Genomic DNA, 25,931 nt, shown 5'->3' with positions numbered 1-25,931 from the left:
AAATGCCAAAAAGTGAAAAGTCTAGTACATGAGCCACTCCTTTCAAAACAAAGATTTAAGGATCAAGCAATACCTACTAAAGGAATCATACAAAGATGGCTCTACCCGCAAATGACTAACGTTTATCTCTATCCTCATTGCTCATCATTTTACTTTCCCTTTTTCTTGCCCTTTTCAAATAAGGGAATTGTTACAATGGCAGAAAGGAACTGAAGAAAAACATTCATGATGTAACAAGATCAGGTGTTTCAGCCTCAACTGTTAACCAAGCGTTATGTACTTTGCCCATCCCATTATCCAACTGGTCACGCAAGGATTTGATTTGTGGAATCCCCAAAACTCTTGGCTGCACCCAAGAGACATGAATTGTTCCCTCAACTTGATCAATTATGCCCTCAATCAGACGAACCTGCAGTCATTATTCGCAAAAAGGTTATACAAGTTATCTTTAGAATTTTGAACCCTCTGAAGTATAGCTAGTTGCTACATGCAGGCCTCGGGTCAAATGTATACAATGGTGCATCGTCATATGAAAAATTCAGACTTAGTCTTCCACAAATGTTCACTATTCATAATAATTTGTATTTTCCTTGGCTTATATCCAAAATTTATTCATGGCCCCTTATAGTTTGCACTCCCTATTAAGGTGTCATGAAAAAACTGAAGATAAAGGAAAATGAATACGTGTAAAAATAAAGATAACAACAATATTATGAATATTTTAACTTACAAACAGGCTCTTCATGAGAAGATACTCAACATTCTCAATTGACACAATTTCGTTCTCTCAGCAATAACTTTTAAAGGAATAGTTCGATCATCAGATGTAACATTCTGAATTAGGGCTTAGTCGGAATAGTGGTTTCGGGACCACCAATCCGATGTTAAAATAATTAAATTATGATCATTATGAGGTATAGGATATGAAAATAAGCATGTGTTAAAGTTTCATAAAGAAATTCAATGTGTAAGGTATCTAATTGGAAATTAGGGACCAAATTAAAAAAATTGAAAAACTTGAATTCTAGAAGAAATTAGTATGAAATTGCTATGGATTTTTAATTAGAGGTCATTAAAGAGTAATTTTCCCAATTTCTAAGTTTTTGGACAAAAATGGGCATGCATGGAAAATTTTGGAAGTTTAGTAAGGCATTTTGGTCATTTGGTAATAAACTAAATAAAAAGGGAAAAACCAAGCTAAAATAAGCTCATTTTCTTATCCATGCTGCTGAAATTCTAAGGGTCTCCATAGCTAGGGTTTTCAACATTTTCAAGCTCGATTGTAAGTGCTCCCTAGCCCCGTTTTTTACGTTCTTCGTATTTTTAGATCCTCGTAACATGCTCTCTCTATTTCTACCCATATTTCAAGCTAGGGTTCATGTTCAAAAATTTACCCATGCATGAGATGTTTGCATTTTGATGATTTATGGAGGAATATGAGAGTTTAAAGGATGGTAAACAATTTTTACTAAGTAGTTTTTCATGGAAATGGCTTAAGGGACCATTTTGTAAAAGTTGTGAAAATGGATAGAAAAATGTGAAATGAAAGAAAATTTGGGCTGCTATGGGCTGCTATAGGCAAGAAAAATATTCGGCTAGGCTTGGGTAACTTAGAAATTTCTTGCATTTCATTATACGAGCCTTAGGACTAAATTGCAAAAGTGTGAAAGGTTAGGGGCAAATTGGTCATTTTGCCGGGGGTGAGTTTTAAATCCTAAAATGAAAAATGTGATGTATTAATAGTCAAATTTTATTGATATAGACCCCGAGTAACCAATTCCAGAGGTCGACCCTGGAAAACGAAAGGTTTCGGAATAACTGAAATACAAAACCGAAGCAATTACCAAGTAAGTTCGTATAACCCGAAGTAAACTCTTAATATACTTAAATATGTATGTTCTTGAATATATGAAAATTTAGATATTCATTGCATGATAATCTATGAAATGTGCTAGTGTAAATGAAAGACGATAAATGTCCTGGTTGAAATAGAAAGGGAAATCTAATGGATAAATTATGGCTTACGTGACAGGAGATCCTGCATGTGTTGCAGAAAAGGAATTAGCCCGGACGGGTAATCCGATGATCTCAAAATAGAAAGGATCTAGCCCAGATAGGTGTTCCTTGAGTGATCGAGCCTTCTGAAGAATATAGATGCATTAAAGATTTAGCCCAGATGGGTAATCCGATTGAGGACTGAATTTAGCCTGGACTGGCAATTCAGATCCTAGTTTATGAGAGAAATTGTCATTAAGGGGATTTAGCCAGGACTGGTAATGCCAACATTGCTCTATAGGTTATTATTACCGGGGATTTAGCCTGGACTGGTAATCCTGCCGTAAGATATATGGTTTATGGGAGTGCGTACTTGAAATGATCACTTGTGTGACTTGATGGTAATTCGGCCTATCCATTGAGATTTTCGATAAATTCAACGGGATTAACATGAGAAATAGAGATGGAAATATTGAGTTGATGAGCTCATCTAAGATTAATGACATGATGTATTATTATGAAACTATCTTGAAAATTGAGTGCATGTGATAGGGAAACTATTTCATGCTTGATGGAATTATTGCCTAAATATGGTTGTATGCTAATTAACCGGTAAGTTTACTTTCCAATTATCCAGACTTACTAAGCATATAAATGCTTACCCTCTTTTCTTTTCCCTGTCTTATAGAGCTCATGGACTCGTGAAGATTGGAAGACGGTCGGTGAATCAACACACTATCGACTTGTTCTATTTTGGTGTATAAATACTTTCATTTTGTTTAATGGCATGTATAAGACTTTTAGTTATCTTGTTATATGTGTCATTTGGCTAGCCAATGTAATGGCCTAAATGGTATACTTATTCTTTTGTATATTGCCATGAGATATGGCTCATATTGATGTAGGTAGTAAACCTACCAATGATGCATGTCTATGTTTAAATGTTTCATGAGATATGATGATGAGGTTTACCATGACTGGATAATTGAAAAGGAACCTAATAATTTGAAAGTGGACATAGCATATAATGCTATATGGTTATAATATGGCCTCAGTGTAAAAAGTAAAATGTGATATGTTAAACCCTAATATGAAATGGATTATTTAGCATGTACTAAACCAATGAGATGAGGTTGACATGCAATTGGGTTATGCTAAGGTTGTTTAAGAGTATGATTAGGCCATGTTAAATACCCTTGAGGTCTTTAAGTGTGTATGGATGATAGAGGGTGACCAAAGGCTTGGAAAATAGCCCCAAAAAGGTCTACACGGGTAGACACACTGGCACGTGTTTAGGCCATGTGTGACACACGGGCAGCCCTATAGGCGTATTGGCTGGCCGTGTGTCCCCTGCACCTAAAAATTTAGGTCAGTTTGTATGGTAGTAAACACAGGGGTAGGGACACGGCCGTGTGTCTCAACCGTGTGGGGGACACGGCCTAGCACACGGGCTTGTGCCTTGGCCGTGTGCCTAAAAAAGAATGATGACATCATAAACAGAATGTCTGGGTTTTTGGACACAGGAAACGACACGGGTGTGTCTAGGCCGTGTGAGGGACACAGGCTAGGGACACAGGCGTGTGCTTAGCCGTGTGAAAACCCCTATAGGTTCAAAATGGAAAATAAATCCAAATAATTCAATACAGGTGGGACACATGGGTGTGTCCCTAAGCACTCGGGCGTGTGCTTTGCCTCCACACGGGCGAGTAAGGCATAGCCCTAGTAATTTTTCTAAAGTTTTCTATAGTTCTCGGTTTGGCCCTGGGTCACTTTTAATGTATGTTTTGGGCCTCGTAGGTCCATAATCGAGACACTATGATGTTGTTTGATCGATTTTAAATTAGAACGAAATTTTATAATCCGTATCTTCTAAAAAATCTGAGTATGTGTTTGGTAACGCCTCGTACCTTGTCCCGATCTCGGGTACGGGTAAGGGGTGTTACATCAGATGGGCAGCTGTATTGAAACATATTGTACTTTAGTTTTTAACCACATACAATTATCAGGAACTTTGACCTGATCCCTTGGGGTACACTAAAACAATACACACCTGAAGATAATCTCCACTAAGCATAGAATATTATTTTTTTCCAAGAGCTTCTTCTCATTCTCAACCAAGGCTGGTTGAGCACTCAGTATAGCATTGTGCGTGCGACACAATTCTTCATAGCGAACCAAATTCCCAGAGTTGAAGGATTGGAGGATATAATAAAGCCACTCTACCTTGGTCCCCAGAAGACTCTTTATCTATAAATGATGCTAACAGTCATCATCTCAAACATAACAAAATAAAAACATCAAAGCAAAGAAATTCAGAGGGGAAAAAAAGAAAAAGAAAAAGAAAAAATAACTACAACACACAAACTCCCTTTTAAATCAATCCAACACAATGAAAAATAAGAATGTATTCATGTAATTGCAATAGCATGAAAAGAAATGCAAAACGAAAAGAGGCTCTGAATAACAGGCATTTTTCAGTCATTAAACCTCCACATACATTAACATAAGTATCATAAACGAGGCCTATGAACCTTATCTTTGTGCAATTAAAAGCACATTTTCCTAATCGAGACTGCATCGATCATCTCCATAATAATTGGACTAGTTGCAATATATAGTGAATTTTAAGAAACTTATAAATATGTGCTTACAATTGGATGAGCAAGGAGTTCTCCAAAGTTGTAGATGTTATCTCCCAAAAGAGCAGAAAGGGGCAGATCAAATGCCAAATCCTATATCAAAAGAGTTCAAATAAAATTAAACGAAATGAAGCCAATCGATTCAGTGCTAGAACAACATACAGTTGAATAGATTAGCAAAGCTAAAGAAAATTAGCAATGACACACCAAAAGCACCAAATCATAAAAAATAATGGATCTTTATCATAGAACTAAAGAAATTAAAACAAATCAATCCATTAAATATGAAGCAACCTTTGTGCAAACGCAACTCTCATGGACTTTGCTTTTTGGTAACAGCTCCCTCATTTGCATTTTCAGCAAGTTCTCTCTGCTTTTCCTTTACTTTAAACAGCCGAATCATAACTCCATATATATTAAAATTTAAAGTGAACCCATTCATTTCCATAGCCTTGATAACAAATTCCAGTTACCGCAACAAAGCAATATCCATTCAAAATCTAAAGATTCAAAACCAAAGCATTAAAACAAAAACACTTGTTCTTAACAAACCCTAACTGAAAAATCTAGCCTTCATTATCAAATTCGATTTCCATACTTTTGAGCTGTTGATGATCAGAATCCATTTTCTTTTAATAAGATCACTCATTTACTTGATCCGAAGCTATTTAACTAGACTAATTTAAAACTACATAAAAAACAGAAGAAGTACCTCTTTTTTTTTCCCAATCTTTGCAATAGAATTTGAACAACAAAAAGAGATTCAATATGAAATTAATTCTAACAGATCATAATTCAAGATACAACTAGTTGCAAAAACAGAATAGATAGTTAAAGAAAAGAGAAAATGGATCTAACAGAAGACTTAAGTAATCAACATCGATTAAAAGAGCAAGTGAGAAAAAAAAGAAGAAGAGAAAAGGTAGTGTGTTGGATTGATGGGATTGTAACAAAAATGTTGGAGGAAAAGTTGAAGAAAGAAAAGGTTTGACGAACGCCGGTGTCTGGTTTTGAGAATTGGTGTTGGTTGACGGCAAGCAGAAGATCAGGAGTCAAGGATGGGAGAAGGGGAAGGGGAAGGGAAAAGAGAAGATCGGTGTTGGCTTCTAATTTTCCTGAAAATGTCTTACCGAATTACAAAGGGTAAGACATTTTCCAAAATTAAGGGGCTTCTTTTCCCCTTTTTGTAATTGGTTTTACTTTGGGAAAATATTTCCAGCTGAACAAACTCTGGAAAAGGCTAAAAACATTTTCCGGAAAATATTTTACAACCAAACAAACGGAGCCTTAAAATTTTCCCATTTCCTTATTACCAAAACCAACGACTCCAGGCATGCATAATAACAAAATTTCCTAATTTTTATATTCTTTATAGCTTTTAATATTGTTGAATAAATTTTATTTTAAAAATATTAATTTTATTATAATTGTTATAAGTTTCATAAATTCAATATTTTATATAAATTTCTATATATATATTTTATATTTTTTAATTTTTAATAACTTTTCAATCCTTTCTAAATTTTTATAATATTTTAATATTATTTTCATAATATTTAATAACATTTATAATATTTTAATATTATGTTTAATATGCACAATTTATTACTTTCATCAATTGTATATATTAATAATGTTGTTGATTGAGTTAGTGTCATAAGTTAACTCGACACTAACTCAAGATTGATGACACATTTAGTATTCTTAATCTGATGTAGTTATGTGTTTAAATTTTATTTTACTCACAATTTAATTTAATTTAATTCATTGTAATATCGTACATATTTTATTTGTTATTCTTAATTAGTTTCAAATCATAAGTTTCATTATTTATTATATGTTATTTTTAAATATATGTTTGTGTTCTAAATACGTGATTTCTAAAACTTCTAGTAATATATTATAGTTTTTAATCTTAAAATTTTAAATTTTATTATAGATTCATAATAAAACTACTATAAATAGCATTGTATGAATTTATATGATTTGGACAACCTAGAAGAATAATCTCACGCAATACAACTAATATTTATTATGTTATACCAAACTTTTAAATAAAAATACCATTTATATGTAAGGCTGTCTGAACATCATCATCGTCAGTAAGACTGCTTAAATTTTTTAAATCCAATTACCACAAGGGCTGCTTAACTTCTTTTATATATATATATATATATATATATATATATAAATTTTAAAATTCTACTTGAATTTTAATTTAATATGTAATTGTATACATGAACTTTGATTTGGTGCAATTATACATGTGAAACTCTAGTTATGGTTCAAATGTATACTTGAAACTTTAATTTTGATTTAATCATACACATTTAAAGAAATAAATACATCAATTTATTTTTATATTGGATAAATATAATTATTTATTTTGGATGCCCATTGGTAGATAATGTGTCTCATTAAAACCTTACTAAGATAAAAACCCTATGAAAAAGTTCCTAATGAAGGAAAAAGAGTATACATATCTATAATACGCATAATATGCTATCTCATTAAAAAACCTTACTAGGAAAACCCAATGAGACAAAACATCGGTTAAGGGAAAAAGAGTACAATGCACCTCATGAAAATATCACATACTTTCTCGTATTCTACGTATTCAATCTTGAATACCAGTTTTTCAAATGACTATTTGAATGTATTTGCAAAGCATTTATATTACCATTCTTTTGAAAGTTATGAGTGAGGGAAAATTTGGGGGAAATATATTTTGATCTCTTCAAGAGTTTCAACAATAATCATAGAAAACTTTAATCATGATTCTTCTACAAAAAAAAAAGTATTTTGGATCATTTTATAATTCTCCTTGAACTACTATTCACTATGTCAAATTTACCACATATATTCAAATTAGTTCAATTCATATAAATGAACAGTTTCTTGAGAATTTTAATATGCTTCTAGCATTCTAAATCCTTCAAGAATTTTAATATAAACTTTAATATATAGTGATTCATAAAAGGTTGTAACAACAACCATTAGACACATGTTAAATCTTTTATGAATTGTCAGCTTAATAATATATCTAAAAGTTATTGCATCCACCACAAAAGAATATTATATCTTTTCATAATCAATGTCATTGCTTAGCGAAAAATTTCATATTTTTATTCCACTTTTGCAAAACTACTTTATTTGTACCCTCTCTGGCTTTATACCTTTAGGTATTTGGACTACTCGTCCAAAAACTCCACAAATTTAATTGTATTTGAGGTGTGTCTTTCTATTTTGAACAATCTATTTCATATCTATATTTCTCAAAATATTTAGTAAAGACCCTATAGTCAAGGGTGTCGGGAAGTGCATTCCTGGGACTCCGTTCTCGTAAATCGGACTCGTAAATATTTATTAAAAATATTTATGAAGTTAGCTGTGTAATTAATTTGACTTTGGTTAAGTGAATTTGCATTTATAAGTTGTTTAAGTGTAAGGATTAAATTGCATAAGTATTAAAATATACTTATAGATTAAAATTAATAGAGGAACTAAAATGATAAATATACATTTACCTTGTTGCTGTGGTGGACGGCATTAGGAATATATATTATATACATGTTATAATATTTAATAACTTAAATATTTAATGTATGTATATATGTTTATAATATAATAGTAATGATATTAGAAAGTAATAAAATAAAATAAATGGAATGATATGAAACATTCCATGCAAATTAAAGAAAAGAAAAAGAAAGAAAGGGGAGAAGAATTTGCGGCAAACTTAAGGACTTTTAGGTTCAAATTCAAAATTGGTTAGTCGATTTAGTCTCTTTTCTTGTAATTTTTATATTTTTGGAATCTTAGTGTTTAGAACTATCTGACCCATGTCGAAATTTTAACATTGATTAAGATTTTAGATATTGTTGTTGTTGAATAGTTTTAGTATTAGTGATTTAATTGATAGATTTTTAAGTTAGAAATGAAAAAGGATTAAATTGTAGAACAAATTTTAAATTTAAGGGTATAATTGAAAATAGGGAGTTAAATTTAGTTTAAAGTGAAGTGAGTATGAAAATTTAGAGTTAATGGTGAAGAATAAAAATTAGTCCTGATTTAAGGGCTAAATTGGGATTTAAACAAATATTAAGTAAAAATGGAAATATTCCATGTGAAATTGAATTGTGTTGTATTGATGTTGTTTTAATTCCATAGCTAACGTCGTACCAGAATCCTTGACTTAAAATGGGAGGGATAAAATTGACGTCGAATAGTTTAGAATCCACGATTTGTATTTCTATAAATCCGAATCTAGTTGTTAATTGTTGTATTTCGATTTAATGCATATGATAAGTGGTTGAGGTGAGTATTTTGACACTTTGATAGTGAGTTGAAATTATAGTTGATTGAAATGGATTGAATTGGTATATGCATTATGAATATATTGATTATTAGAATTGAACTGAATATATGTGTAAATGTGATAATGTGCAAATATGAGAATTGGATATTGGTTGTATTTGAAAAATGAAATGAAACCCTATTAACTGTATCGGGCTGAGTCGGATATAGATGGCATGCCATAGTATAGGAAGAGTTTAGGGATTTCTTCGACTTATACTCAATCAGGCACCCAATTTGCTTCAGTTTAACTGATGAGACATTGAGTGTCAATTTATATAGCGCTGGGCACAATTATTACTTTGGATTTATCCGATGAGGCACTGTGTATCAAACTGGTTTGTTGGTTGGATCTGTGTATCCATCCAAGTCCGAGTCGTGTTAATAGGGGTAATTAAATAATAATATTCTATGATCAATATTGAAATGGCAAAATATGTGAATTCGAAATGAAAAAGTGGATTGATATATGAAAGGTGAAAATGTTGTGATCATAAATGAGATATATGAGTAATGTACTCATGGATTGAATATAGTTGGTTTATGGCATTGTTAAAATGAAATGTTGAATGATCTATGAAAAGCTATTTTTATAGCAAGTGATATTAATTGAGTTATATGTTAAACCAACTAATGGAAGAATATTTGTGAAGTTGAGCAAATCATGAGATAATGTGGTATTATGCATGAAATTAAGATGGTGATAAATTACAATTGCTTGTTAGATAGTAATATGATTATACAATTCAAATTGAGCATTCATGTACCTTTATGTCTTTAAATGTTCAGATTATAGAAATATCATTGAGTTTTACTCAGCGTACGGTTTTGCTTTCCGTGTGCAGGTTAGGTACTTCTCTTTTGATCGCCGACTCAGCATCAAACAACGATCCCGACATCAAATGTGGTGATGTTTACCTTTTATGATGGCATGTACCTAGGGTGTCTTAGTTAATAATTATTTTGTAAATGGATTGTAAATGAGGTTATAAGTATAAGGTTGGTTTGAGTATATAAATATATGTTTGTGTTTGAAGCCATAATTTGGCATATTTTTTTGAACCAATGCTTGTCAGAGGTGTTACCAATTTATTCAAGATTATTCTTTTATTTCATTATTTCAACAATAATATTGCATGCAAAACCATTTTCGACCATTTTTGTTATCGACTTCACATTTTCTCGAATTAACATAACTTATCGAGATCTCTTATTTTTACTATTTTAATCTTCAGTTTTAGGTACCTAAATGTCTTCTGGAGTTTTACTTATTAGTTATGCCTTGGGTCTCTTCTGGAGCATCCGCCTTCACTATATGACCATCTAGATTCATTATTTTCTTTTATCAGAATTTTCATATTTGGAACTTGTAATGAGTTATCCTTGTTGAACTTCTGGTTCAAATTACTCCTCCCCTCCCCAACTCATTACAAGCTATTATTTCTTTCCCCCTAATGTTAGAAAAACTATAGAATCAAAATAGTAATCACAAATCATGTCAAAATTGAATCTCCAATACATTTAAAACATATAATAATACAAGGAAACTTGTAATTAATATATATTTTCAACTTTGTTTGAGGATTCACTCATCTTTATGCGTTGTGGTGGAGTAATTGGAACATATACACACATACCAAAATTCAAAGATGAGAAATATTTAGCTCTTGACTAAAAACCAATTGTAACGGGGAGTATTTATAACTTATTGGCTTGATGCATACAACATGTAAATAAACATAATCTCATGTTGAAATAGGAAGTTTAGTTCTCATAAGTAATGATTTAGATATTAATCAGAGGCGTTCAATCAATAATTTATCTAAACCATTATGCGAATAAATAACAAACTTTTACAAAAGTTTTTCAAACTCAATCAACAAAAGACTGTGATATAAACTCATCAGTATTAGTAAGATGAATTCTCTTAATTGCATGATTTGAAATTAATTATTTAAACAAACAATCTTACAAACGACAAGTTACAATTTGATAACACATATGTGATTATTTTGTAGATGCATCTAACAGGAATCATAAAATATCAAAATCATCCACATGGTGGATGAATGGACCCATATTCATTTCAGAAATGCAAGACATTAAATCTCAACTTTAGCTAGTGAGTTTCTAAGAATCAATTTTCATTGAGAACAAGAAACGAATGAGAATTCTTTAATTTAAAGAATCTTCTAATTTTTTTAATAAATGTCTATATAAATTCTCAATTAATTTTCGCATCATATGATCCAGGATGGTCTAACTAGTCATGCCAAGTAGTAAATGCATTTGTATCAGTAAACTTCTAGTTTACTTTAACATGCATTTCAATTGTACTAATAATGTCAATATAAATTGTGTCAAATTGATACTTTTACTGTCATTCCTTTTACTTTGTATCCACATATAAGTACTATTGTGACATTTACTACTGAAAATGTCTAAATCAATGTAAATTCTATGATGTCATTAAGTCAACAAAATAAATATAATTTCTAAACAATTATATGCAATATTTGCTTCAGGAAATATGTCAAATTCTTTAAATATCCAAAAAATATATATATTAATAGCAAACTTTAAGAGTGGATCTTATTTTCCAGGTGTACAATAGGTACATAACCATAACTTTTCATACATAAGTTTTCTCTCTTACAAGTTCTCATCAGTAGTATTTTTCCACGTAATTTTAATTGAGAACTTATTCTAAATATTTTCTTTCAACCCCTTAATGTGAATGATGAGAAAAGAAGATCATAAAGATAGTCATAATCAATTCAATTTAATAATAAGAGTAATCAATAATTTGATCCTCTTTTGATTTATATGAAATATAATATTTTCCTCATTCACAATCTCAATATGAGATCCATTATTAATATCTTTTAAAACCAATGGATTAACCATCACAATATATTATTATATTAGCTCTTCTAGAGCTTTTGACTAATTTTGTACTACCAAATATTAAAATAATATTGGTTTTATTTTCTTTTATACTTGCGTTCATTTTGGGGAATGCAATAGATTTACTAGGACGAACTTATAAACATCCCAGTAGATTCTTCATTTTATAATCATTATCGCAAACATGAGTGGATTTCAAATCAAAATCTATATATTTATTTATGTTGTCATGACTAATCTCCAATTATAATAAACATGATATAATAAATAAATCATAATAAATATACCTTAAGATCTTTAACATCATTGTCATCACCCACATAAGGATTATATAAATTTCTATGGATAATGAGTACCCCTAGTGCGCAGGTCTCAATCAAAGACTGAAATTGCAATAGCTCTAAAATGCAATCGACAACAACTTGAGTAGTAGATTTGGAGTGACTATATTATAAAATAAAAGAGAATCGTACTCCTAACGTGTTATAAAATAAAAAGATAAAAAGTAAAGAACAAAAAGAATGGGAGAGCAAAGAAATAGCGTATTTTATTGATCAATGAGAATATTTACAATACTTCTCTAAAGTCTATTTATAGGCATAAGAAGTATAAATGAAGTAAATATCTACTTCTAATTACTATTAGAATTTAAAGTACATCAAAACTTACTTTAATATTAATGGACATCCACTTAATAAAATATTCATAACAGACAGAATATTGTGATTAACATATTTGATTATAATAATAATTTTAAATTTGATAAATTGAAGATCTCAAAATTAATTTGACATAATATATATATATATATATACTAAAATAAAATACAAGAAAACGTGAAAACTTGTCACATTAATGACATGCACGGAATTTATTAAAGATAAAAAAGAATTGGCAAAAATGTGAACTTTTTAACATTACACGAAATCATTTTTCCATCTTTGAAAATTATTTATTTGTTTATTCTTTAAAATTAGAACTTGATTTAAGTTTAATAAATTTTCCATATTTATATAAAAAAATTTAATAAAATTGGAATTTTGTTCATCCAAATACTAATTTTTCTATTAATAATAGAATTCAATTTATTTAAGATTCGAATATTAATAATTTATTTTATTTGAACTATAATTTCCTTAACCAAATAATAATAATAATAATAATAACAATAATAGAGGATTTAGAAATCGTTTACCGATCATGTGACAAATATTTTATAATAGAATAAATGGCACTTGATTCATGCATTGTAACGCCCCAATTTTCGGAATCCTATGAATGTTGGCATAGGTTTAATTATGTTAGTGGGCCTCTAAAAGCCCAAGCTTAAGATAGAACCCGTAATTTTAGTTAATTTTTGTTCCATAAGAAAAGGGAGTGAAATTATGAAATAGGACTTATGTGAAAATGTTTGAAAATGCTATAGGCTAAATTGAAGTGGCCAAATAAATAGGAGTGCAAAATAGGAGGATTGGCATAACAAACCTCCCATTTTACATGAAGTGGCTAGCCATCATGTTGTTGTAGACAATATGAGTACTTGATATCCATAATTTATGGTACAAATTGATACAAATTGATAATGGGTTAGGTAAATGTTCCATGATAATGGATTAGGTAAATATTCCATGATAATGGGTTAGGTAAATGTTTCATGATAATGGTTTAGGTAAATGTTTCATGATAAGAATTTCATGTCTTTTGTATTAAAGAATTAAATGGATGAAATATGAAGTTTTATTAAAAGAAAAGGGTGAAAAGAACAAAGTTTTGTCCATCTTTGTTCATCATAGCTGAAAGTTAGAGAAGAGAAAGAGAGGAGAAAGCTCTTGAGTATTTGGTCATTAGGAGGAGGAAAATTGAAGGTAAGTTCTTGGTACCTTGCTTCTATTTTGAGGTTCATGAGTTCTTCTTGATTCTACCTTAACTCTTGAAGTATATTTTGATTTTTAGTTGTGTTGTGAGCATTTGGTCATGAATTAAAATGAAGGAAATGGTTGTTGTTTCATGTTCTTTTGATGAAAAATAGAAGATATGTGAAGTTGAGCCAAACAAATGAGCATGCATGTGCCTTAGATGTTAAAGGAAAAATCAGCTAACATGTTGTGCTTTAAAATGATGAAATGGAGATTATACTTAAGTAAAATCATAGATATGTGATGATTGATTGGTGATATACATGTTTAAATAACATGCATGCAAGTTAGGTGTGAAAGAGTGATTTGGTAATAAATCTGCTTGGGACAGCAGCAGTAACGTGACTTTGGAAAATCACCATAAATTGTGGGAGATGAATTAGAAGCTGAATAAATTATGTAATTAAAGCTTATTGAGTCTAGTTTCTAATGAAATAAACAAGAACATATTTTGAATTCTGTACAATGAGAAATTTGATTCGTAATGAAGAGTGGTCAGATTAGTCAAACAGTGAAACATGCGAAGCTTTGAGAAAAATCTGGTATTGATTGGCTAAACCAAAAATTTTGAAAATTTTATGTATAGAAGATATATGAGTCTATTTTCAAGGAAAATTAACGGAACTTGATTTGGAGTTTCGTAGCTCCAGTAATAAATGATTTAGTGACTATTGCTCAGGAAGACAGCTTGCAGTGAAATTATGATTATGTGGTAAACATTGACAAAAATTTGTTAACGAGTTGCTTATTGTTTTCTTATAAGCTTACTATGATCTGTAGGTGTGGTTGGCCGAATATTGTAAGGGGTTAATACGTAGTTCGTATTTGAATAGTTAGATTAACCTGTTAGTAATCCAATTGTAGGCGGTTCGTGTGTGGATCTCGTCAGCATATCGTCGCAAACAGGTGTGTAACTAACACCCTGTTTCTTAGTCTAGATCGGCAAAAGTCGAACTGCCGAAACGCCGAAAACCGGTATTTTGTAGATTTGCGAAAAGAATGCTTGTGAGGTAAATCGATTAATGTTTTGGTAAGCTGCAAAATTTGGACTGCAAAGTGCATGATTTACGTGCCCTCGATATTTTTGGGCTTAATGGGCCAAAATTGGAATGATGGGCCAACTGCCCAATTCAGTAAGAACCCTCGATGCGTGATTCTGTTAGTACGTGAAAGGTAGGAATATGCATGAAAAACCTAAAATAGATAAATTACTGAAATACCTTTAAAAGTGGAATATTTACGCTTTACCCTAGGAGATAAATTACCAAATACCCCTAGGTTAAATTGACCTAAATGCATGTTTGATTGTTGTTATTTATCGCATGCCATGTTGTTATTATCGATGCATGGGATTGGGATATTGACGAAGGAAGTACTGAAAGTGGCTTGTCCACGTCTTGGAGGCTTTGCCTCAATTTATTGATAATGAAAAGCAAGGTCAAAATCGTGGAGTGTTAAATTTGGGTGGGTTGAGCTATCCCACATGGAGTGTATGGCTGGTACGGGTGGAGTGTAGTGGTTGGTGGGTTGAGTAGTCTCCCAAATGGGCTTGCATATGTTTACCGATGTTGCATGTATTTTGAAATGGGCCTATGGGCCATCTTATTATCTGAATAAGGGTCTAAGGCCCGGTTATTATGTAATCTGAAAAGGGCTCGCCCAAGACCACTATTACCCAAATGGGCTTGCATATGTTATTGATGTTGCATGTATTTTGAAATGGGCCTATGGGCCATCTTATTATCTGAATAAGGGCTAAGGCCCGGTTTATTGTAATCTGAAAGGGCTCGCCCAAGACCATCTATTACCCAAATGGGCTTGCATATGTTATTGATGTTGCATGTATTTTGAAATGGGCCTATGGGCCATCTCATTATCTGAATAAGGGCTAAGGCCCGTTTATTGTAATTTGAAAAGGGCTCGCCTAGTACCACTTTATTACTGAATGGGCTTAGGCCCAATAGGCTTGAGCTAACTTGGGCTTTGAATGGGTTTTCCTTACACAATCGAGTTTCCCAAACTCACCCTTTTATTTTCATCCACGCAGAAATCCCCAACCATAGTGGGCTTGGAGCGTGAGGGAATTCGGAGTGGCCACCCGCTCGAAAGTTTGATTTTCTTCGGTGAACTAGACATCTTTTAATTACGTTTGAGGTTTTGGGCTTTTAAATGTAATAAAGCCGCTTATTTATTTTTGATGGTTTTATTATGTATTACTAAGATAGGTAATACTTATTTTAACTGTTGAAATTAGATAGCTTTAGGCGCGTTTTCAAAAACAACAGTTGATTTCAAAATAACACGACAACAAGTAAAGCTTCCGCAATGAAAGTATTTTCCAAAATTAATCACTTTTCCTAAAATGACTTAATCGAATCGGTTTCCTAGAAATATCCATGACGTTAAGGTGTGGCAATGGCGGTATGCATGTCTAGGATTGGATCCGAAGGAGGTTGGTACTTAGCGATCCGATGGACTCACCACCTCTTTTCCGGTTTTCTACCTGGTGCATGCTTCCATTCACTTTAACCCTTAATGAATTAATCTTTTGAACATCAAGTACGATTTTCTAGACTTAGAATGGAATTTTTTTTTTTACGTTTTTGATGTGGCATGCTGGATCCGGCCATAACTTCTGGGCCGGGTTTGGGGTGCTACATGCATTAATTCAATAAAGAATCTTATATTATAATTTGTTTTGATACATTAATAATGATTTTTAAAATATATATAATCTTTTTTTATTTTATTAAAGAATATTTACAGGCGAAGGTGGCATAAATGGTATATTCCACGCCAAATATAATATAACGTAGTGAGTACGATATTACTTTTTAAATATTATTGAAAAATAATACCAGTCACCTTTCAAATTCATCTTCTAGATTAATTTTAAAGGCTTAACTTTACAATATCCCCACCTTATTGACACAAATTTTAAATTAGTATTCAAATTTTAAAATATTTTAGTTAAGTCCTTAAAGTATCATTATCGTATTAATTTGGTCATTTCGTAAGCTGGAGCATTACCAATTACCATGCTCGTTAAGATTTGACTTGAAACATATTTAAATGCGTAAATCGAATTTTGAACATGTGTAAACTTATCTCATTGAAAGTTTAGATTGGCATTATTTTAAAAATAATAATAAATTTAATGACATTATGTTTTTTTAACACGTCACATGCAAATCGTTCATGCAATAAATATATGTGTTTACAATTTAATTCATGTGTTAAATGTGGTCCATGTCATGGGTACACTAAAAAAAAAAAACTTGATCAACACAATATTGATACTTTGAGGATTTAATTAGAATATCTTTAAGTTTGAAAGAAAAATCAAAATATGGGTCATAATGTGAGGATTTCTTATGAAATAACCCCCAAAATCAAATAGTTTCTGCTTATACGGATTATATATAAATTTCCATTTGATTTCAAAGTTTTAGACTTTTGCAGAGTTTATTTTATTTTAGAAAAGGTTAATTTGCACCAAATGTCCCAAAACTATTGTGTATTATATGTTGGTCCTTAAACTTTAAAACATTTTAACAAGTCTTTAAAATATCAATATTATGTCATTCAAGTCCTTTTGTCAGCCCAGTCCTCAATTTAGTTGTTAAATGTTGATTGGGACCTAAAGTGAACCATATTTAAAAGACATAAATCAAATTGTAAACACATATATATGTATTGTATGGACAATAAGAGAACTATTTTTTGACATCTCATACCTTAACTTTTCCAGATAATAACTACACACTTGTTTGCAATTTGATCCATATTTTAAATACGCACTCCGCATCAAATTTGAACTAATATTTAACACCCAAATTAATGACTAAGCTGATAAAAGGACCTGATTGACATAATACTAATACTTCAAGACTTAATTAGAATATTCTAAAATTTGAAGACTAAATTATAATTTGACCCATAATTCAAGACCCCGATGTGATTAACCCAAAAAAAAAAAAAGAATCCCATAGTATGCATTTATTATGACAGATAATAATAACATATAAACTATATTTATAAGAGCAACGATGCCAAACATATTTTCCTTTGATCTCAAGGTTCATCCCTCACTCAAAAGAAAAACCCCTTACTCTTTGCTTTTTTTCTCTCTTTGTCGGTCACTCAAACACATTTTCCTTGCACGAATCAAATACATTTCATCATTTTAATCCCATAATTTCTTACGGATTAAGGTTATATAGTATTATGGAAATTATTAAAATAATTTACATCATTAAATCATTCATTTATTAATTTAAATAATAACATTTGAATCCCCATTTTATTTATAGCATAATCACTATTATGGACCTCAAAACGAGTTTATGGGGCCCTAAAAATAGTTTGAGAACAATTAAGAACTGTAACGCCCCAATTTTCGGGAATTCTGTGAATGTTGGCATATATTTAATTATGTTAGTGGGCCTCTAGAAGGCCCAAGCTTAAGATAAAACCCGGTAATTTTAGTTAATTTTTGTTCCAAAAGAAAAAGGGAGTGAAATTATGAAATAGGACCTATGTGAAAATGTTTGAAAATGCTATAGGCTAAATTGAAGTGGCCAAATAAATAGGAGTGCAAAATAGGAGGATTTGCATGACAAACCTCCCATTTTACATGAAGTGGCCAGCCATCATGTTGTTGTAGACAAAATGTACACTTGATATCCATAATTTATGGTACAAATTGATACAAATTGATAATAGGTTAGGTAAATGTTCCATGATAATGGGTTGGGTAAATGTTTCATGATAATGGGTTAGGTAAATGTTTCATGATAAGAATTTCATGTCTTTTGTATTAAAGAATTAAATGGATGAAATATGAAGTTTTATTAAAAGAAAAAGGGGTGAAAAGAACAAAGTTTTGTCCATCTTTGTTCATCATAGCTGAAAGTTAGAGAATAAAAAGGAGAGGAGAAAGCTCTTGAGTATTCAGTCATTAGGAGGAGGAAAATTGAAGGTAAGTTCTTGGTACCTTGCTTCTATTTTGAGGTTCATGAGTTCTTCTTGATTCTACCTTAACTCTTGAAGCATATTTTGGTTTTTAGTTGTGTTGTGAGCATTTAGTCATGAATTAAAATGAAGGAAATGGTTGTTGTTTCATGTTCTTTTGATGAAAAATGGAAGATAGGTGAAGTTGAGCCAAACAAATGAGCATGCATGTGCCTTAGATGCTAAAGGGAAAAATCGGCTAACATGTTGTGCTTTAAAATGATGAAATGGAGATTATACTTAAGTAAAATCATAGATATGTGATGATTGATTGGTGATATACATGTTTAAATAACAAGCATGCAAGTTAGGTGTGAAAGAGTGATTTGGTAATAAATCTGCTTGGGACAGCAGCAGTAACGTGACTTTGGAAAATCACCATAAATTATGGGAGATGAGTTAGAAGCTGCATAAATTATGTAATTAAAGCTTAATGAGTCTAGTTTCAAATGGAATAAACTAGAACACATTTTGAATTCTGTAGAATGAGAAATTTGATTCGTAATGAAGAGTGGTCAGATTAGTCAAACAGTGAAACATGGGAAACTTTGAGAAAAATCTGGTATTGATTGGCTAAACCAAAAATTTTGAAAATTTTATGTATAGAAGATATATGAGTCTATTTTCAAGGAAAATTAACGGAACTTGATTTGGAGTTTCGTAGCTCCAGTAATAAATGATTTAGTGACTATTGCTCAGGAAGACAGCTTGCAGTGAAATTATGATTATGTGGTAAACATTGACAAAAATTTGTTAACGAGTTGCTTATTGTTTTCTTATAAGCTTACTATGATCTGTAGGTGTGGTTGGCCGAATATTGTAAGGGGTTAATCGTAGTTCGTATTTGAATAGTTAGATTAACCTGTTAGTAATCCAATTGTAGGCGGTTCGTGTGTGGATCTCACAAGATATCGTCATAAGCAAATGTGTGTAACTAACACCTGTTTCTTAGTCTAGATCGGCAAAAGTCGAATCGCCAAACGCCAAAACCGTATTTTGTAGATTTGCGAAAAGTGCGAATGCTTGTGAGGTAAATCGATTAATGTTTTGGTAAGCTGCAAAATTTGGACTGCAAAGTGCATGATTTACGTGCCCTCGATATTTTTGGGCTTAATGGGCCAAAATTGGAATGATGGGCCAACGGCCCAATTCGGTAAGAACCCTCGATGCGTGATTACATTAGTACGTGAAAGGTAGGAATATGCATGAAAAACCCTAAAATAGATAAATTACTGAAATACCTTTAAAAGTGGAATATTTACGCTTTACCCCTAGGAGATAAATTAAAAATACCCCAGGGTTAAATTGACCTAAATGCATGTTTGATCGTTGTTATTTATCGCATGCCATGTTGTTATTATCGATGCATGGGATTGGGATATTGACGAAGGAAGTACTGAAAGTGGCTTGTCCACGTCTTGGAGGCTTTGCCTCAATTCTTCGTTAATCGAGCAGCAAGGTTTTAGGCTGTAGAAGTGTTAAATTTGGGTGGGTTGAGCTATCCCCACATGGAGTGTATGGCTGGTACGGGTGGAGTGTAGTGGTTGGTGGGTTGAATAGTCTCCCCAAATGGGCTTGCATATGTTTACTGATGTTGCATGTATTTTGAAATGGGCCTATGGGCCATACTGTTATCTGAATAAGAGGCTAAGGCCTAGTTTATTGTAATCTGAAAAGGGCTCTGGTCCATTATCACTTTTACCTGAATGGGATTAGGCCCAATGGGCTTGAGCTGACTTGGACTTTGAATGGGTTTTCCTTACACACTGAGTTTCCCCAAACTCACCCCTTTTATTTTCATCCATGCAGGAAATCCCCAACCATAGTGGGCTTGGAGCTGTGAGGGAATTCGGAGTGGCCACCCGTTCTGAAAGTTTGATTTTCTTCTGGTGAACTGGACATCCTTTTAATTACATTTGAGGTTTTGGGCTTTTAAATGTAATAAGGCCGCTTATTAATTTTTGGAGGTTTTTAATATGTATTACTAAAATAGGTAATACTTATTTTAACTGTTGAAATTGGATGGCTTTAGGGCGCGTTTTCAAAAACAACAGTTGATTTCAAAATAACACGACAACAAGCAAAGCTTCCGCAATGAAAGTATTTTCCAAAATTAATCACTTTTCCTAAAAATGACTTAATCGAACAGGTTTCCTAGAAATATCCATGACGTTAAGGTGTGGCAATGGCGGTATGCATGTCTAGGATTGGATCCGAAGGAGCTTGGTATTAGCGATCCGATGGACTCACCACCTCTTTTCCGGTTTTCTACCTGGTGCACAGCTTCCATTCACTTTAACCCTTAATGAATTAATCTTTTGAACATCAAGTACGATTTTCTGGACTTAGAATGGAAATTTTTTTTTAACATTTTTGATGTGGCATGCCGGATTCAGCCATAACTTCTGGGCTGGGTTTGGGGTGCTACAAGAACTAATTTAAAACAAAAATTTAAAGTTTTAAAAAAATCTAAAAATTTTAAAAACAAAGGTCACACGGCCGTATGACAAAGCCAAAGTCGTATGGCTTAGGGACATGGTCGTCTGGCCAAACCGTGCATAACTTGAAATAGGGTCACCCGGTCGTGTCGCTAGGTAGTGTCCCAAACCATGTGTGTATTCGAAATGAGGTCATACAGCTATGTTGCCAAGCTGTGTAACTCTCTTTGACCGTGTGAGTTAAGCTTGCACCAAAATTTCAGAAAATACACGGCCGTGTGAGGAGGCCGTTTTTGGAAAAAACGAGTTTGAAAAACGAAATGGAAAATAAATTTAGGAAAAAATTGGAGTTTTAAAAATTTTTCCAAAATAAGATGTCATATGTAAAGTAATAAACACTTAATCAAAATTGTACCTTTTCGATTAGTCTAGGATAAGCACGATGACCGAGTAGTCTTCTTTGCTATCCTCAAGCTCACATCTATCGAGTGTGGGTTCGCTTCGAATCAGAAATTTTTTTACAAAAATTCTGGAGTAATTTTGTAATTTCTCTAAACTTTTGATTCAAATTGTAAATTATAAAAATATCTCTAAAATTTTATGGAATAATTCTTTAGAGAATTTTCTTTCTACAACTTTCTCTCGAATTCAAATGTGTATAAATAATGACATAATGCTCTTTTTATATAGGGAGATTTAGAGAGTTCAACTATGATTAAACTTAATCACTTTAATATTAAATTAATAAAATACTATTAAGATAAGTATTAAACTAAATTTAATATTAAACTAATAAAATAATATTATTTTTGGAATAATTAATCAAATCAAATTCTCTTGTAGAAATCCAATAGGAGTATAACTCTTTCACTGCTCAACCACTGACGAACAACTGTCACCGGCCAACGGGACACCACCGCCACAGCCACCGACATTGTCATGTCCGATGATGCAAGTGTGACACCCTTACGACACCCCAAACCGGTTCGACACAGGTCAATGACGACCTACCAGTCCAGTGTAGCCACCAATTGGACCGTCAACCCGGTTTCACATTCCAAGCTTCGTTCAACCAGTTCTTGGGTCTTGGTCACAGTTTTGGGCTCTTGAGCCCAATTTACGATCTCAGGTCCAATTTTCAAGTTCAATTATCCATTGGGCCAACTATCTGACTTGAAAATTAACTTCCAAAAATATCATATTAATTTTAATTGATTGGATTAATTTAATTTTACTTGATCACAATTAATTTTTCTAAATTAATTTTTTAAGAAAATTCTTTAATCAAATTCTTTAGTTGAACAATTCTCACGACCACCTAATTTAATTTCACATCGAATAAATTGACTCAATTAAATTATTCCCAAAAGTCATAGAATTTTCTCCTGATTCAAATGCAGTCCGATCGAGCTTTTGTTGAGCTAGCAGAGGGACCAACTAGACATATACAATTAGGCTCTACTGATTGCAATTATGTCCAGAAGCATCGTTCCGATAATATACAATTACTTAATCATGGAGTCAATCCACAAGAAGTACCATGATTGAAAACTCCTTATTGTATACTATTTATGAAAACAAGTCATCTAATTGTTTTGTCTAATGACTTCGTTATGTGTGTGTTACCATCATATGATATCCTTAATTCGTTTGAGTTAAATTTATTCACTCAATACAATCTTATTTTATCTCTTTGTCACCATTATGTCTTCTTAATGATTAATATGATCACTGTCAACAAATGACTGTGATAAATTGCTCATTCGAGAACAAGCAACCTGTGGCCACATTTCATATTTATCAATCCACACAATGCCAATGAGAGAATATCATTAACTCTTTAATTGAAGTATGAATTCCATTATTGCTAGGAAAACCATGCCATACACAAGTCATGTACCCAACATACTGACTATGGGCTCGATCATCCTTAGAGCATAAGCCTCTACTTATATCAAAGCACGTGAGTTGCATACGCATGGTTAGTGACTAACTCAGGATTTGGGTAAATCACACCATGAACGTCACAAGTGAATTAACTCACAAACAGATTCAAAATTAATTCATTTTGGATCTAGTCTAATGTATCATTCTACCAATGAATACATCTATGTCTACTGTGGAGTCAACTGCTCAAATAACCATGACTAGACATCTCTCCAATTGGAATTGTAGACGACATAATAATCCTTCTTAGTATTTGAATCAAATGTTCACTTTGATTCTTTTACGGGATTACGGACTCATTTAGATTATCTACCGAAGTAAGTTGTCTTTCTCGCAACGTTCTTTACAATGCCACTTATCTTCAGTTTGAACTTTAGATAATTAGTCAGCTAATATTTGCTTGTCATAATTTCGTTATGCATGCAAAATACAAAAGACATAATAGTGAAATGTGAAATTAACTTTATTTATTTATTCATCGTTCAAATAAATAGAAAATAGTTATATGTTTACTATAATATAGGCACATTTCCCAACAGTCGTGTGTGGTACACGGCTGTGTGCCTGTGACAGCCCATGTCCAAGGCCATGTGTGTAATATCCCGTATTTTAGTGGTGTCAAAAATAGTGGTTTTGGGACCACAAATCCAACGATTAAGTTCATATAATTAGTATTTGAATTATACGATTCAATAATAATTTTTATATTGAATTTTGATCTGATGAATTTAACCAATTGAATTAAAAGTTTGCATAAATGGATTGGTTCAAAAGTCAAGTGGTTATTGAAAACGAGGTATTAGGACCCCGTTTTTGTATTTTAAGGCATAAATATTTACAGAGTCGTATTATATGTGAATTGCAGTTTGGTCTGATAATTTTGATGATTTATTGCTTAATTACGGTAAATGGATTAATTTGTAAACGAAGTAAAAGTTAATTGTTATAGATTTAAAATAGTAAAGGGACCAAAATGGTAATTAAACCATGGTCAAAAAGTCCAAGCGGTGGTGGATATGATTAATCCACTAACTTTTAAGCTATTTGCTCTCTTAGTCCTAATTAGTTTAAGGTTAAATTGAAATTAAGTTTGTTTAGTTGGAATTTAATATAATTGAAAGACCAATTGTGTAATTGGACCCTCTTTAAATGGTTTAATAATAGAAATGATGTGAAATTTTCTAGATTGTGATAAATTTCAATTAAATTCTAATTAAATAAGGATTTATTAATTAATTTGTTTCTTGTATGATCGGAAATGGTGATTTTGAGGCCACAACTCTGATGTGTTAGGTTGTAAATATTAATTATTTAATATTTCCGAGATCATTAGTGTCGTATTAAAATTTGGTTAGAAAATTTTAACGTTTGGATGGTTAATTAAGTAAAAAGACTAAATTATAAATATGAAAAAAGATGGATTTTTTTGTTAAAAAGGTAAATCAATGGACCTAGATGGTAATTAAACCATATATATTATGTATATGTATAGACGTGAATTAGTAGTTTTATAGGTTATAATAAAGGTTAATTTAGTAAATGGATAATTAAGTAAATAAAATAAAAGTTAACAAATAAAAAGAAAAAGGCTTCATCTTCTTTGTTCTTTCAATTGAAAACCAAAAACACCATAGAAAGGAGAGAAAAGCTAAGGCTAAGCTAGGGTTCTTGGGTTTGGTAGGTAAATCTTACTCATTTTTAGTAATTTTTATGTTTTTGAGCTCGTATTAGCTTAATCTAGTTAATCCGTGAACTAATTTGTAAAATTTACAAATGTTTTGGATTATGACATTAATGAGTTTAGTGTATTCTTGAAATTTTATGAAAGATTATTGAGCTTGGTTGCTAGGTAGAACTATTTTGTAAAGTAATTTTTGGTAATTTGAATGTTTAAAGACTAAATGGTTAAAGTGATAAAATTATAAGGACTTGTGAAATAACAGAAATTATGGTCTGTGGAGAGGCCTTATATAGTTTGGCTAAACTTGGTTTTATTTAATATTTGTTAAATCGCAAGTTTGAGCTTAAAGACTAAATTGCATAAAAGTGAAATATTGTGGGTAATTTTGTAAAAATGTCAAAAAGGACTAAATTGCATAAAATGAATTACTTTTTCTATTAGAATTAGTGAATTGAATGGAATTATTATTTTAGATCAAGAATGAGTAGAAAATTGAGGAAATAAATTACCAAATAGTCCTTGTACCTTTGTCATTGTTGTAATTTAGTCTGGTAAGTACGTTTGGTTTAATTTTAGTACATTTATATATGTATTTTATGAACTTAATTGTATAATATTGGATTATATTGATGTGTGTAGTTGGGAATGAAAATAATGAATTGAAATGACATTGATCACTGGTTGAAATACTATGAGCCATTACTGCAAATCAATCCTGTAAGTTCGTGCATTTATTTATGCTTCTAATAATTCTTACTTTATTTGTTAATATACTATTATTGAATGTTATATTATATACCAAATGAAGTTCAGCGAACGGCATCCACCAATTTACTGAATGATGCTCAAATGAGTGTTAGCTACTGAAACGTATACGTTATTGAGCCATACCTACTGAATCTATTGAAATGTATGCGCTATTGAGCAATACCTACTGAATATACTGAAATGTATACGCTATTGAGCCATACCTACTAAATTTACTGAAATGTATGCGTTATTGAACCATACCTACTGATTCTACTGAAAGTATGATCTA

The 25,931-nt window shown here is 31.6% G+C and overlaps 1 long non-coding RNA gene and 1 pseudogene across 1 annotated transcript; one reads left to right on the top strand and one right to left on the bottom strand.

Moving 5' to 3' along the window:
- Positions 1-223: 223 nt before the first annotated feature.
- LOC128280411 (26S proteasome non-ATPase regulatory subunit 13 homolog B-like) lies at positions 224-4,988 on the bottom strand (annotated as a pseudogene).
- Positions 4,989-14,613: 9,625 nt separating this feature from the next.
- Positions 14,614-20,816, top strand: LOC128280517 (uncharacterized). Its single transcript, XR_008270607.1, has 2 exons — positions 14,614-14,719; positions 20,636-20,816. It is a non-coding gene; the product is annotated as an uncharacterized LOC128280517 (long non-coding RNA).
- Positions 20,817-25,931: the final 5,115 nt, after the last annotated feature.

Source organism: Gossypium arboreum, chromosome 9 (genome assembly GCF_025698485.1).
Source record: "Gossypium arboreum isolate Shixiya-1 chromosome 9, ASM2569848v2, whole genome shotgun sequence".
Lineage (NCBI taxonomy): Eukaryota > Viridiplantae > Streptophyta > Magnoliopsida > Malvales > Malvaceae > Gossypium > Gossypium arboreum.
The sequence above is the reverse complement of the archived record's forward strand: the minus strand, read 5'-3'. Positions and strand labels throughout refer to the sequence as shown.